General features: G+C 39.3%; 1 protein-coding gene across 6 annotated transcripts in view; it reads left to right on the plus strand.

Annotated features, from left to right (window-relative positions):
* Zhx3 (zinc fingers and homeoboxes 3) overlaps positions 1-16,900 on the plus strand; it is a 115,188-nt gene that overhangs the window by 34,404 nt on the left and 63,884 nt on the right. For all 6 annotated transcript variants that reach the window (XR_003713866.1, XR_003713868.1, XM_028786757.1 and 3 more), the window contains one exon: positions 8,386-8,507. The gene's annotated coding sequence lies outside the window, so the exon portion shown is untranslated. Of the gene's footprint in view, positions 1-8,385; positions 8,508-16,900 lie in introns of those variants that run through there.

A 16,900-nucleotide genomic window follows, 5' to 3' on the forward strand; every position in this document is an offset into this window, starting at 1 on the left:
AAAAAAAAAAAAAAAAAAAAAAAAAAAAAAAACTTGCTTTTGGAAACACCTGAAGATGTGCTTTTACCTATCTAGATATCTAAATGTTCCTAAAGCTAGTTGGTGATTGACTATCAAAGAGTACTCTTCTATAGTCTCAAATATACTTCTGTATCTTCCAGTTTGCCATGTGCAATAAATATGGCTTTATAATCTGCTTTATTTTTACATATGTCTATCCCTGATAATGTACTTTATATTTTCAACATACCTAAAATATTTGACATGGAGGGGTGTTTAGAGTTAGAGAAACTTGAAAGAAATGTCCATGTAATTAAGTTAGAATTTATTAAGTGAAGACTGGTGTCTTAGGGTTTCCATTGCTGTGAAGAGATACTATGACCAAGGCAACTCTTTTTTTTTTTTTTTAAAGATTTATTTATTTTATTTATGAGAACACTGTAGCTGTCTTCAGACACACCAGAAGAGGGCATCAAATCTCATTACAGATGGTTGTGAGCCACCATGTGGTTGCTGGGAACTGAACCCAGGACCTCTGGAAGAGCAGTCAGTGCTCTTAACCACTGAGCCATCTCTCCAGCCCAAGGCAACTCTTATAAAGAACAACATTTAATTGGGGCTGGCTTGAAAGGTTCAGAGGTTCAGTCTGTGGCATCCAGGCAAACGTGGTGCTAGAGAGGGAGCTAAGAGTTCCAAATCTTGATCAGAAGGCAGCCAGGGGAAGACTGGCTTCCAGGCAGCTAGAAGAAGGATCTCAAAGCCCACCCCCAAAGTGACACACTTCCTCCAACAAAGCCATAACTACTCCAACAAGGCCAAACCTCCTAATAGTGCCACTCCCTGGGCCAAGTATATTCAACCCACCACAGCTGGGGAGATGGCTCAGTGGGTATAGTGACTGCACAATAACGAAAACCTACATTTATAGACCCACAGGATTCATATAAAAGCTGAGTGCCGTTGTGCTTATCTGTAACTTCAGTGCTAGAGGTGGTGTTGGGGCAAGTGGACACCTGGAGGTCTGTCTGGCCAGTCTAGATGAAACAGTTGAGTCTTGGGTTCAGTAAGAGAAACTGTCTCAAAAATGAAGTGGGAAGTGATAGAAGAGAAAAACCTGATGTTTGTTAACCCCTGGCCTCTGCAAGTATACACTCATGCATAGAACACACACACACACAGACACACACACTGTAAATTAAAGATAAACTTCCGTACAACTCTAAAAAGATACATCACTTTCACTTAAAGATATATGTGTATTTTTTAGATTTATTGTTATTATTATATGTATATGAGTGTTTTGCCTCTCATGTATGTCTATGTATCACATGCATGGCCAGGTGCCTCAGGAGGTGGTGAGCCTCCATGTGGGTGCTGGGAATTGAACCCTGGTCTTTTTCAATAACAGCAAACACTCTTAACTACTGATCCAACTCTATAGCTCCATGTATTTTAATTTTAATTACATTTAGTGTGTGTGTGTGTGTGTATACATGCAATAGCATGCATGTGGAGGTCAGCAGTCAGCTTTCAGTAGTCAGTTCTTACCTTGTAGCATATGAGTCCTGGGAATTAACCTCAAGTTGTTGGGTTTGGTGGCAAATGCTTTCATCCATCAAGCCACCCTACTGGCCTTATAGATAGAAGAATACACAGTTTTCAAACATCTTACCTCTACCTCAGAACATTAACTGCATGGTAATGATGCAAAACTGCCTTTGTGTCATTTTTTAAAAAAGGGCCTTTGAACTTTTAATGTTTTAATAATTGAGGTGTAATTTATAGAGATAAAACATGCAGATTTAAAAAACAAACAAACAAACAAACAAACAAACAAGGTTTTTCAATGTAGTTCTGGCTGTCCTGGAACTCACTCTGTATACCAGACTAGCCTTGAATGCACAGAGATCCACTTGTCTCTCCCTCTGCTGGGATCAAAGCCGTGTACCACTACCTCCTGGAAGCATGCAGATTTTAGCTGCAGTTTTGAGAAGGGTAATCAGCATTCCAAGCTCTCATACAAAATGTCCATGTCAACTTAAAAAGAGCTTTTATACTCCATTGTCATTCAGATGCAATCTCTTTTATAATTATTTTTACCATCAGAGATTACTTGTTTTCCCTAAAATTCTATAAACCTACATTCTTTATGTCTAAGATTCATTTGTTCAATAAGATTTTACATTCAATCTGTGATACATCAAGTAAATATTATTTTTTATTGCTAAGTAGTGTTCCACTGCATACTTACCACATAGTCTATGTATTCTCATGTTGGCTGACCATGTGTTCAGGTACTGGCTACTTTAAAATTGAGGTTTATCAGTTTGTAGCTGTTTCACAAACCTCATTGTGCCATCTGCTTCTCTTTTCCTGTATGGTGAGACATGCAAACCTGGCATTTGACTTGCAATAAACGGTTGGCTTTCAGACACAACAAGGGCCATTAAAGAAAGCAGAGAACAAAACTGAAGTTGCAGATGGCCATATCAGCAATTCAGCTATTAAACACCAAATATCAGCCTTCAAATCAGTGAGCAACTCCACTTACAATAAAGAAAAGAGAAAAAGCAAAGGAAGAAGAAGAAGAAAGGAAGGGCTAAGTTTTAAAAGACTATTCCAGTTACAATCCAATGGAGAAGATGGTGCATGGAGTCTAATCACAGCAGTTGTCACAATACTGGAGTTATTCCCTAGCCAGCCCTGCGGCAAGTGTCCCTGAGTGCCCCTTCTGCTTTAGTCAACCCTTGCTGGGCAGCCCTTGTCTACCTTTCCAGCAGAAGTGAAATAAACCCTCTTCTTGACTCCTGAAAATGAAAAGCACAGACTCAAGTAATTGAAGTAATTGAATTGTCTCCTTCTTGGGTACTTTGTGCTACTTCAAATTAGAGATTCTGAGCAGGGGTTTTGAGAAGTCAAGGCTGTCTCTCTGACAGACTAGAGTGTACCACCTCTGCCCCTGGCTTGTTTCTTGTAGAGTTTAGGCAGCTCACAAGAGCCTGTAACTCCATGTGTGCATACACATGTACAGACACACATATTTGCATAAATATAAATAAATCTTTTTGTCTGTTCCACCACCAACTAGAAAGCTTCGTGTCCCACCTGTTCCTAAGTCTTGACATTAAGTTCAGGTGAACTGAGTGCAGCTAGAGTAGAGGAGTGAAGAGGGCAAGGTGCAATTAAGTTATCTTGTGAAAGCACTGTTGCAGGAAGGGTGACTGTGGCTGCCCCGGAGGCAGGACCAAACAGAAAGCTTTTCCACCTACTGTGTCAGGAGGGCTTTATGGTTCTGGAGCCTCTGAGAAATTGACAGCAGACACAGGTGCAACAGCAATCCCTTGCTTCATAGACTCAATCTTCTAGTCTCAAATGACTTGTACTTTTTGGGACCATAAAATTTCCTGGAAGTTGCTAGTCTTAGAAAACACTACAGTTATTTTTTCCTTTGTTATCATATCTCTTTCAGTTTAAATTTTAGATGTGAAAACTAGAAACAGATTGTGTCCAGCCCAAAGAATATCTATAATATCAAATGATTGTTTTCTCAAAGACCTCAGCCAACATTTTTACGAAAGTACTTTCTAAAGAGCCTTTAGGTTGAAGAAAAAACTTAGAGGTTAAGAGCATGTGTGCGCTGTTGCAGAAGACCTGAGTTTGGTTCCTAGCACCCGCATCAGGAAGCTTGCAACAACCTATAACTCCAATTGCAGAGGATCCAATGTACATGTGTGCATACACACACAAATTCACGTATTTTTGCACAAATATAAAGTAAATCTTTTAAAAAATCTAATACATGCTATCATATTAATCAGAGAAATAAAAGTCTGTTTTAGAAATGATCTTCTTTTTATTAATTTTATTCTGGACAATTGCAGAAAAGAAAATTTTTCTTTGGGGACAGAGAAATGGTTCAACATTGAAGTGCCAGTGGTGTAAGATGGTCTGTGACCTTGACATTCCATTCATTCATACAGAATGTCAGAGGACCTTGGCTAGTCATACCAATCTTGAAAAGTGAAGTTGGAAGACTTGCATGTCTTAATTTCAAAATTCACTACAAAGATATAATACTCAAACAGTATGGTACTGGCATAGGGTATACATATAGATAAGTAGAATAAGATTGAGAATATGGAAAAGAACCTTTCTAAGTGTTGTCAATTATTTTTGAAAAGGGTGTTAAGCTTTGTACAAGGAGATAAGAATGGATCAATTTGCATTTACATGCTGACCTCTAGTTGAACAAGCACCATTTGTTGAAAATGCTGTCCTTTTTCCACTGGACGGATTTAGCTCAAAGATAAACTGACCATAGGTGTGTGGGTTCATTTCTGAGTCTTCAATTCTATTCCATTGATCTTCCTGCCTGTCTCTGTACCAATACCATGCAGTTTTTTTTATCACTATTGTGCTGTAGTACAGCTTGAGGTCAGGGATGGTGATTCCCCCAGAAGTTCTTTTATTGTTGAGAATAGTTCTCAATATCCTGTTTTTTTTTTTTTTGTTATTCCAAATGAATTTACAAATTGCTCTTTCTATCTCTATGACGAATTGAGATGGAATTTTGATGGGATTGCATTGAATCTGTAGATTGATTTTGGCAAGGTGGCCATTTTTACTATATTAATCCTGCCAATCCATGAGCATGGGAGATCTTTCCATCTTCTGAGATCTTCTTCGATTTCTTTCTTCAGAGACTTGAAGTTCTTGTCATACAGGTCTTTCACTTGCTTGGTTAGATTCACACCAAGGTCTTTTATATTATTTGTGACTATTGTGAAGGGTGTCATTTTCCTAATTTCTTTCTGAGCCTGTTTATCCTTCGAGTAGAAGAAGGCTACTGATTTGTTTGAGTTGATTTTTATATCCAGCTACTTTGCTGAAGCTGTTTATCAGGTTTAGGAGTTCTCTGGTTGGAAGTTTTCGGGTCACTTAAGTATCCTATCATATTATATGTAAATAGTGAAATTTTGACTTCTTCCTTTCCTATTTGTATCCCTTTAACTTCCTTTTGTTGTCTAATTGCTCTGGCTAGGACTTCCAGTATTATATTGAATAGGTAGGGAGAGAGTGGGCAGCCTTGTCTAGTCCCTGATTTTAGTGGAATTGCCTCAAGTTTCTGTCCATTTAGTTTGATGTTGGCTACTGGCTTGCTGTATATTGCTTTTACTATGTTTAGGTATGGGCCTTGAATTTCTGATCTTTCCAAGACTTTTACCATGAAGGGATAATGGCTCCAGCTGTATATGTAGGAGAGGATGGCCTTGTTGGGCATAGGTAGGAAAGGAAGTCCTTGGTCCCGTGAAGGCTGGATGCCCCAGTGTGGGGTAATTTGAGAGCAGGGAGGTGGGAGTGGGTGGGTGGGAGCACACCCTCATAGAAGCAAGAGGAAGGGAGATGGGATAGGGGGTTCCTGGGTGTTGAGGGAGAAATAGGGAAAGGTAATCTGAAATGTAAATAAAAAATCCAATTAAAAATATATTAAAAAAAAGAAAAAGGAAAGGCTGTTAAGACCATACAATAGTGAAAAGATCATGTGTTCAATAAATGGTGTAGAGACAAATAAGTATCTTCATGTAAAACATTGAAGTTGAACCCAAAATTCACACCATATTCTAAAGTGAGTTTCAGAACAACACACAAGAAAGAAATAATTCAGGGAAACTAAGCAAATTGATGATTTCTGGGGGTTAGAGATGGTGCTAGAAATAACTGCTTATGAGTACAAGGTTTTATTTTTAATTGCTGAAGATATTTTGTGAATGGGTAGAGATAATTATTGGTCAATGCTGTGGATAGTTTAAATGCCACTAAATTGTCCATTCATGTCCATGGTGAGTACTACATTATATAGATTTTGTGTATTAAAAATTACATCATAGTCTTTCTGTGATCTCACAAATAATGGCTTTCTTGTCATAGTTACCTGTGACTTGTTGGAATCCAAATGATTTTGTAGCATTGCTCCATTGGGACATTTCTCTCTGTAGGTGGTTAATCTCAAAGCCAGATGGTCCCAAGTGGGTTTCTTCCTATAATAACAATTAAGGAATGTAGTTTTGATTTATCATTTTTATTTGATTAACTTTGGAAAACTTCTACCTTAGATGAATAATGTAGTATTTAAAATGTAGTCTGGTCTTTATTTAACCTGTTTAAAACAGCTTTGTCTTATTTAGGAATCCAGCAAAGTTTGATTTTATGAAAATGTATAGAAAGCAATGCAGTTGCATTTTCTTGGTGGCTCCTTCTATGCCACAGGTAGGAATGTTTGTTTTACTCAGCAGCCACTGTGAATGCTTGCTACCAGTAGAATTGGTGTTGGAAATAAGAAATTATATTTTCAGTTCAATCAAGCACATTTTGTGCAAAACTTAAACACATTGATTCCTTCATTGTCCACCTGCTTTGTGTTTTTGAAGGATGCATTCTGTCGGTGGAGCTGAGGGTGAGAAGAGCCTCTCACACAGAGATAGATGTGTGTCAGTCATGAAGCTTTTCTTCATGAATGAGGCCAATGGCTTCTGGCCTATAGCATGTATGTCTGTATTTATGGGTCCTTGTTTTTTCAGATGTGTGTATGTTAGTTGTCTTGTATACCTGATGCTTCTTATAACAAAAATACACCATCCAAGCTAAGAGTCTAGAGCTATGAAACAAACAATATTCAGATGGTCTGTACTGAATCAAGCTGTTAGCTTTTCACATTATTAGCATTGTGTCCCTGCAAACTGAACTGGAGAGTAAAGAAATGTCTTGCATATTTTGTGACTTCGAAGTTAGAGGTGATTTGGTAAACAACAAAATAGCTAAAAATAAATAGAATAAATCACAGAGGTAAGTGAATGTAATAGTTTGTGATAATTATTGCTTCTGAATTTTACAATATCAGATATTTGTTCTTTTCAGAAAAAAATACTTACTTTTATTTTATATGTGTGAGTGTCTTATTTTCCTGCATGTATGTCTGTGCACCACATATGTGCCTGGTACCTACAGGAGGAGATCCCTTAGACCTGGACCTGTAGATGGCTGTAAGCTGCCATGTTGGTACTGGAAACTGAACCCAGGGCTTCTGCAAGAGTTGGCAATGCTCTTAACCACTGAACCATCTCTCTAGCCCCTAGATTTTCTTTTTCTTCTGTTCATAAGATAATTTTTTTAAAATAAAAAAGTTAGAGAATTATAAATTAGGTTTTTAATAAATTATAAATTAGGAAAACCCCAAGGAAACAAAAGTGAAATAGGGATGAGTCTTCATTGTACTGGAAAATTAAAATTAAATTTGATTGCCTGTGAAAAGCAGCATAGTACACATGGATAGAATAATTTACTGAATTTCTCTGTGTCATCATCTGGGTAATTAGAACAATAGAATTTACATACTAAGATCACGGTAAGGTTTATATGTGCTAATGTAGCTGAAGCTCTTAGTGCAGAGTTAATGCAGTGAGGAAGGCATAAGTGTATGTTAAGGATAAAAGAAGGCTGGTAATAAATTGTAACTACTTTGGTTAGTGATTTGTTTGTGAGAGCCAAACCTGTTTATATTCATAGACGTTCATAGCCCCGCCGTCCTGTTAATGTAGCAAGGTGTGAATATCTGAAATTTCAAGCCCTTCTACTAGCATACTCACTTTGGGTCTATTTTGCTGCTAATTGGCATTTTAACCAAGAAGAACGCTTTGGTAAAGGAATATAGAACTCCAGAGCACTATATTTTTAAGTCCTTTCTCAGTAATTTTAAGACCTCATAAAGTATGGTGGTTTTGGTTTAAAAGACTTTGTTTTATTCATTCACCATAAATTACCATTTGCCCAGCATTGCCCGTGGGCAAAATGGGATGATGTAGATGCAAGGATCAGAGAGAAGGGTAAAGAAAAATAGTTGCTTAGCCCAGAACCGAAGAATATGGGGGGGGGGGGGGGGGGAGGGAAGGAGAGAGTTTGTGCACATGTGCCTGGGGCTTCAAAGGAAAAACATAAAAATTACCACATCCTTAGGTCATACATCCTGGAAGTTGAAGGCCACATGTTTATCAGTTAATTATTGTTGTCACACTACCTGAAGCTTAACTAGAGTGGGAGATGAAGAGATTTTAATGAATCATCTTGATTTGATGGCTGAGCTCACTGACCTGTGTTGGTATGCTCCAGTCTTAGCTTTAAGTGGGCAGAGCTCACATCAGTGCTCCAGCAGCACTTGAAGTTGCTGTAAATCACTGTGTACACCTTGATGATCTCACTTGGCTCTGTGTACCTGGGATATGTACAGAGCTCTGAGAATGAATTAGAAAGGATTAATGAGGCTAGATAAGTGGGCTTCCTACAATGTGCTTTCTTTTCTTGTGAAGTGATGGAATTATGCTTCTTTTACAGGACTGAATTGCAACTACAGAGGCAACAAGTGACTCCTTAAAGATGTCACAGGGCTGCAGAAAGTGAACGGAACCTTGGAGAAGATGATGAAGTAAGAAGAATGCTTCTCCCAAGGACAAGAAGTATGTCTATATTTTAACAAAATTCTTGCTGTATCCAGTACAAAGTCTGTAATGCCTGAGGTGTGATAGCCATTTTTAGTTTTTATTACTGTTACACATTTTTTTTTTCATAGTAGGGTGGTGGTAGTGGTGATAGTGTCATGGCTACAAGTCTCATGTAGTTTTGGTCTGCACCTCCAAATGCCAGCATACATGCTTACAAACCAGTTGGTTTTAATCTACACTTAACAATGCATGGAAAGTATCTTTCTTTAAACTTTTGTTTCTTTTTGTGTGCTATTTTCCCAAGTTTATGCGTATCTTTTTTTTGTAATTACATTTGCCAGTAATCACTTTTAGTTTATTCACAAATATTCCTAGTTGAAATATTAATCTTTCACTGGGCAGTAATTCACATTTTTAATCCCAGCACTTGGCAGGTAGAAACAGGCAGATCTCTGAGTTTGAGGCCAGCCTGATCTACAGAGTAAGATCCAGGACAACTGGGGCTATACATAGAAACCCTGTCTCTTGAGGCCCCAGGGAAGGAGGATCCCTAGGATTGGTGGTAGAGGGAGAACACCCTCTCACAGGTAATGGGGAGGGGGAATGGGATAAGGAATTGTGAGAGGGGGGACTGGGAGAGTGGCTACAGCTGGAAGATAAATAAATAAAATAATTAATTAAAAAAGAAACCCTGTCTTGACAAAACAATATTAGTAATAACAACAACAACAATAAAAACTTTATTGTGGTTGTTTCTTTGAGTCAGAGTTTTGCTTTAAAGCTCATGCTGCTCTTAAATGTATAATTCTCCTGCCTTAGCGTCTAAGATGTATTAAAGTTACAGATGTATCACCATAGCTGACTATCAGATCAACAATTGACAGATGGCATCTCATAAAACTGAAAAGCTTCTGAAAGGCAAAAGACACTGTCAGCAAGACAAAGCGGCAACCCACAGATTGGGAAAAGATCTTTACCAACCCTACATCTGATAGAGGGCTAATATCCAATATATATATGTAAAGAACTGAAGAAGTTAGACTCCAGAGAACCAAATAACCCTATTAAAAAGTGGGGTACAGAGCTAAACAGATAATTCTCCACTGAGGAATATTGAATGGCTGAGAAGCACTTACATGTTCAACATACTTAGTTATCAGAGAAATGCAAATCAAAATGACCCTGAGATTCCAGTTCACACCAGTCAGAATGGCTAAGATCAAAAAAGCAGATGACAGCAGATGCTGGTGAGGATGTGTAAAAAAGAGGAACACTCTTCCATTGCTGGTGGGATTGCAAGCTGATACGACCACTCTGGAAATCAGTCTGGTGATTCCTCAGAAAATTGGAAATAGTTCTACCTGAGGACCCAGCTATACCATTCCTGGGCATATACCCAAAAGATGCTCCAAGATATAACAAGGACACATACTCCACTATGTTCATAGCAGCCTTATTTATAATATCCAGAGACTAAAAACAACCCAGATGTCCCACAACAGAGGAATGGGTACAGAAAATGTGGTTCATTTACACAATGGAGTACTACTCAGCTATTAAAAACAATGACTTCACGAAATTTGCAGGCAAATGGATGGAACTAGAAAATATCATCCTGAGTGAGGTAACTCAGTCACAAAAGAACACACATGGTATGTACTCACTGATAAGTGGATATTAGCCAAGAAAAAGCTCAGAAGACCCACAGTACAACTCACAGACTATATGAAACCCAAGAAGAAGGAAGACCACACCAAAGTGTGAAGGCTACAGTTCTACTCAGAAGAGGGAAGAAAATAATCTCTGGAAGTAGAGGGAGAGAGGGATCTGGGAGGGAGAGAGGAGGGGGAGAGAAAAAGAGAGGCTGGTTCAGATAAGAGAGGAGATGGGGGAGAAGTACAGAGGGTCAGGAATTTGAAAGGAGGTGTGTAGCAGTACGAGGCGGGGGGTGGAACTAGGGGTAGTGACTAGAAAGTCTCAGATGCCAGGGAACCAAGTTTCCTAGGACCCAACAGAGAGAATATTAGCCGAAATACTCAACAAAGGCAAGATAGAACCTGTATACACCATATCCAGTGGATAGGCACAGCCCCTGATTAAGGGATGGGGCTACCCACCCACCTCAAAAATAATAAGCCAGAATTCCTCCTGTCAAAAGGAAATACAGGGACAAAGAATGGAGTAGAATGTGAAGAAAAGGCCACCCAGAGACTGCCCCACCTAAGGATCCATCCCATCTGCAGACGCCAAACCCAGAGACTAATCCTGACGCTAACAAGCGCTTGCTAACAGGAGCCTGATATAGCTGTCTCCTGAGAGGTTCTACCAGAGCCTGACCAATACAGATGTGGATGCACGTAGCCAACTATCAGACTGAGCACAGGGACCCCAATGGAGGAGTTAGGGCAAGGACTGAAGGAGCTGAAGGGGTTTGCAACCTCATAGGAAGAACATTATCAACCAACCAGACTCCCTAACGCTCCCAGGGACTAAACTACCAACTAAATAGTACACATAGTGGGACCCATGGCTCCAGCTGGATATGTAGCAGAGGATTGCCTTATCTGGAACCAATGGGAGGGGAGTCTCTTGGTCCTGTGGAGGCTTGATGCCCCAGCATAGGGGAATGCTAGAGAATGAGTGGGTAGGTGGTGGAGCACCCTCATAGAGGCAGCAGGGAGGGGAGATGGAATAGGGGGTTTGTGGAGGGGAAGAACGTTTGAAATGTAAATAAAAATAACCAATAAATAATAAAATTGAGTTTTGTGTATGAAAAAAGAAACAAACCCTAAAAAAATAAAAGGAAAACTTTTTTGTTGTGTTTTCATGGTAGGGTTTATCTGTGTAGCACTGGTTGTCCTAGAACTCACTTTGTAGACAAGGCTGGCCTCAAAGTGAGAGATCCACCTGCCTCTGCCTCCCAAGGGCTGGGATTTAAGGTGTGTACTACCATGCCCCCCTTTTTTAAAATATAAAAGGTTATTGTAAAGCAAACTGTTCCTTAGCCAGTTTCTAACTGAGGCAGCAGTCCTCCAGCTCCCAGTGAATCCTGTCAAAGTGGTGCTGTCTCGTAGAACTGGGCACAATGACATGTACCTGTAATAACCAGCACTCTGAGAGGAAGCAGGATTATTTCCAGTATGAGATTAGCCTTCACTACATAAATAGTACCATGTCTCAAAAACAAAAAGCAAAACAAAATGCAATTCCTTTCCTTTTTTAAGTTTCTTGAAATTCTTTTGTTTGCTTCTTTAGTTGTATAATTTTTACTTACTTTTGTAAAACTGAAAGAGATGCCTGTTGTCTTTCTTTCATTCGGTCTTTCTTTTTCTTTCATGTTTACCAGGTTGTCTTTGAACTCAGACATCTGCCTGCCTCTTTCTCCTGAGTTCTGGGATGAAAACTGGTTCTGTTTCTTTTTTAAGATTTATTTTTATTAGAGAGAGAGAATATGAATATTAAAGAATGAGTGTGTATATGTGTGGTACCCATGGAGGCCAGAAAAGGGTGTTGGATTTGGATCTCCATGGTGCTCGTGTTGTGAGCTGCCCATCATGGGTGCTGAGAACCAAGCTTAAGTCTTTTGCAGGAACAGTAGGCACCACACATCACTCTTAATTGCTGAGCCATCTCTCCATTCTCTGTTCTCTAGGTAATCTATAACAATTTTTTTGTGTAGTGACTTTAGAACATTTCCTAGACTCCCTAATACTTTAGAGCTTTTTCTCTTGCAAACAGATTATTGTTGGTTTTCACTTTGTTTTAACCTTTTTTGGAGATTTTATGTCTTATGTAGAAATTTATGCTTTCTGTTTTTAGGATAGCTATTGCATTTTCTTCTGTTTTCTGAATCTGTTTCTTTATTTTAATATTAGTTTTAATATTAGTTCCTCTTCAAAGAATATTTGTTTCTTTTTGCCCTTGAAATGAATTTTAAAGTGAACAATCTTTTGAATTCTGTGAATGCTAAAATGAATATTTGTATCTTTATTTATTTATGTTCATCAGAGCAGGAACAGGAATGCATCATTCCATCCATATTCAGAAACCCAGTTTCTCTTTTTCTTGGCATTTTATCTTTCTAATCGTTACTTGCATTTTCTCTTGTCTACCAATTATTTTTTGTTTTCCTTTATATCACACACACAGACACGTTCTCTAAAATGTATCAATTCTTCTATGCTTTAGTTGTTTCTTCTATTCACTTTTTATTTCTGATCCATTCAGTTAATAACCACTGAGGCCTTGTCTAGAATTGATAGGCAGTGAATGAAGACAGTGAGTGCAGGCAGGATATACAGAGGTAAGTGTAGCACTGCTGCATCAAGATGTAGTGGCATGTGATACAAACCTAACAACAATGGCAAATTGTTTTGTTTGTGGGTAAAGACATTCTGTAAGCTGAGAGTTGCCTAGCCAGCAAATTTAAATCTGCATCCTATAGGCTGTACCACAGAAGTCTTATGGGAGGGAAACTGTGCTGCATGAGTTCATTCTTAGAAAGGAGCCTCTGTGAAGCTGACAACAGGAAGGAAAGGCAACTAAACAACTGTGGCTGTTTCCAGGTGAGAAGTGAGGGCTCTTGGCGAAAGAGCCCACAGTGGGAATGGAGAATATAGTGTTCAAAGCAGAATCTACAAACACTGGTGTGTGCAGTGTGGGAATTAAAGGATGTCACCAAAGGCTTTTTATTTATTAGTCTTATACAAAGTAATGATAGAACTGTTGATCAACTGGGATTGAGGGAATGAGTGGAGGACAGAAACTAATTAGGAGAAAGGCAAAAGCGAATCTATTTTAGAACTTGATGATGTTTAGGGAAACACCTAGATGTTAAAATGGGCCAGCTAAGGCTGTTTTACTCGTTTTCACTGAGGAGAATGCAACTTCCAAACAATGGGTATAAGCCCCTCCAAGTAGAACATGTAGGCAGGAAATAAAACAGGCTCTTGGGAAAGGCCAAATTCTATGTACAGGAAATCAAAATATAATGAGCATTTTAATGTCCAGCACACAGTGGCCAAGTCTCTTCAGATGACTTTCTTGATCTCCTTAACAGCCCTGTGCATGGAAATTATTACTCTGCCTTGTAAGCCAGGAAACTAAGGCTCCAAGGCAAGCTAGGCAAGCAGTGGGATTGCAAGCCAATACATAATGCCAAGTCTGTGCTTTTCTGCTAGAAGCAAAAAAGTGGTGTAGACAAGATGATTGCCTACAAGGGACAATGGTTAGCAGGGGCACATACTCAGAGATGAGTAGGATAGAGGACATTAAACCTCTGGGTTCTCAAAAAACTAAAAACTTTGCCTGCATGCTCAGTTTCTATAGAACACCCAGCCAGCCTGTCCTGAATTCAGTGAGGCCCAGGGAGCAGCTTTGTGTCATAGAAATGAAAAGGATACCTAGTTTGGGATCTGTGGCTTCATGGTTAATCGTTTACATATGGCAGCTTGTTCATGTATTATTCACGTATGAGGTATTCTGATTTGCTCAAGGTTTTAAACCTTTGAGGCCTATAGCTCTTAGATTGTCTTGTCTTTAGACTTTAGATATTATAAAAATAAGGGCTTTAATCCCCTTTGTGCCATCTGCTTGTATAACTTGTTTACTTGAAAGTTTTTTTGCTTTGTTCTATTTTCTTTCTACATTATGTTTTTAGATGTTTCTAGACTTTAGACACTCTGTGGTGACTCTTTTGATTGTTATTTATTCATGAGACCCTAGGGGCTTCTTCTGTTCCTTCTCAGTTTTTTCTACTCTGGAAGTCATTTCCTTCTGCCATTTCAGTCTTGTTCAGCTCAGTTTTCTCCAGAACTCTAATTCACAGATTATGACTCTCCTCTATGAAACAGTTCTCTAACAACTAAGAGAAAAATCTAAGAGCTGAAAAAAACTAAGTATTAAGAGCCAAACTCTAAAGCAGGCTGCCTGGGTTGAAATCTTGGCTATGACCCAAAGTCAAGTTATTATTTCCTGAGTGTCTTAATTTGCTCATCTGTTAACTTTGAGACAATAATAGTATTGACCACCAGAGGTTCTATTAAGGGTTAAAAGATGTACTATATGTAAAATGTTCAGAATGAATGACGTCTAGTATGTCATATGCTACACCATGATTAACTTAGCATTCTAAGGGGGAAGAAGTAGGAGAGATGATCTCTTCTTGATTATCATTTGATCCATACAAACAAGCAATATTTCACAGACTGTTGGCTCCTTTACTTGATGATGAAAATTAGGCAGTCAGGTAATGTTCTTTTTATACTACCAGGAATTCATCAGGCAACAGTTTTAGTGTTCAATTGATCTTCCTTAACAAACCATAAAATTATTTCCATCCTCCAGGGTAGCTCTTCCAAATTAAAAAAAACAAAAACAAAAACAAAACCTCTTCAAGCTTTTTCATCTACAAACAACACTTTAGAGATGGGTAACCTTTATTGTCAACTTGACTGGGTTTGGAAGCACCTAAGAAACATACCTCTGTGTGGGTATGTGTGAGATTATTTCTGATTAACTGGAGAGGGAAGACCCACTGAATCTGGGTAGCACTATCCCTTGGAATGGGGCTCTACAATGAACAAAAGGGTCAGGGTCAGGGTCAGGGGAAAGAGTAAGTGAGCTGACCTCCAGTGTTTATCTCTCTTTTTTCCTGACTATGAACACAAAACCACTTCTTGCTCCTGCTGCCATGTTTCCCTGCCATAAATTGTATGTTCTCAAACTCCAAGCCAAAATAAATGAACTAAAGTACCTTGTGTTACCCATGGTTTCATAATGACCAGAAAAGTAATTAATACTATTTTTAACTGTCCATAAAATGTGTATGTTGATCTTATTTTACTCTTTTTTCTTTATTAGCCAGAATTTTTAAACTATTCAAGATGGTTGTTGCCTTACGTTTCATTGCTATGATAAAACACATAACCAAGGCAGCTCATAAAAGAAAATGTTTATTTGGGCTTATGGTTAAGAGGGGTAGAGTCCATGATGGTGGAGCAAAGACATGCTAGCAGGAGCAGCTGAGAGCGCTCACATCTTAAATCCACAAACAGAAGGAAGAAAGCACATGGAAATGTCTTTTGAAACCTGAAAATCCATACCCATAGACATATCTTCAACAAGGCCACACCTCCTAATCCTTCCCAAACAGTTCTACCAACTGGGAACCAAGTATTCAAATATAAAAGTCTATGGGGGCCATCCTCATACAAACAACCACAGTCACAGTAGTCTACACTGTAAAAGTAACTTTTATTCACCAGATGTAATTGTCATCTCAGCAGTTTACTACTAAATAAGATCTGTTGCTTCTCAATCCAACCCGCAGAAAGGAGCGACACCACGCAGAGTTCTTCTCAAAGCAGTTTATTCAGGAACCTTAACAATGTACAACAAGCCTCCGAGCCTCTCCCTGTCCGCCCTTAAATCCCTGTCCTGCACCATTCAGATACACCACGTAGGCACTTTAAATAGGTCCAGTGTGTTGCTCGTCAGATGACCTGATAATGCGTAACAGCGAGTCTGTGCAGTATAGCCTGCGGACGTGGCTCTTCAGGGGTGTGTAAGGAAGTCAGGTGCTAGTCATAAGACTTAGCAACCATCCCAGGCGCCATTTTGGAGTGGCTGCCACACCCGCTTCCCACAATTCCCCCTTTTATTTATTTATTGGCAGAGAGAATGCCTGTCTTAGGTTGTCCCTTGTGACAATGTTCCTTACCCGTCATTGGGAGTCAAACAGCTTTGGTTTGGTCCCTGTCTTAGGTTGGTAACATGTCCAAGGAATCTTACCCATCACTGACTACTTCTCTAGCATGCCAAGCCACACTTGAGGAGACTGCCCCATCTCCACAGCTGCAAATGCTTGTAAAAGCAAGGCCTGACTCCGAATGTCAAGCTGTCATATTACATATGCACGAAAACGCCAGGCAGCTGATGAGCAGGCACAGGGTAACCCCCCCCAATTCCGGCCCACTCCTTCAGATGAGATATCCAACTGGTCAATCCAGAAGCCAGGGAGGCGTCTACATGGGTTGAATTGATATGGACGATAGAATGTCATAGGTCTCTCAGCAGCTTGTCCAAATCCCTGGACCAATTCCCTACAAGATACTGAGAAAGACCTTTGGAAAGATTACTGGTGCAGCTTGCATTCTGAAATGGTATAGAGGTGACACATAACCCTGTATACTTCCACTGACAACCCACCTGAGCTAATTCCATAAGCACATCTACTTGTTCCTGAACTAAATCAACTCTCTGATTAAGTAAAAGAATGCCCGCTTTCAACTGACTGTTAATGCTACCCTGGATGTCCAATGCCTCTGCAACTCCTGCAGACAAATTATTTAAAGTGGCTTCGGTCTGGACTGTTGTCGTCAAGGCAACTGCAGCTGCTATAGCAGCAG

The sequence above is a fragment of the Grammomys surdaster genome, unplaced genomic scaffold (genome assembly GCF_004785775.1).
Source record: "Grammomys surdaster isolate TR1022 unplaced genomic scaffold, NIH_TR_1.0 125574, whole genome shotgun sequence".
In the NCBI taxonomy this organism is placed as follows: Eukaryota; Metazoa; Chordata; class Mammalia; order Rodentia; family Muridae; genus Grammomys; species Grammomys surdaster.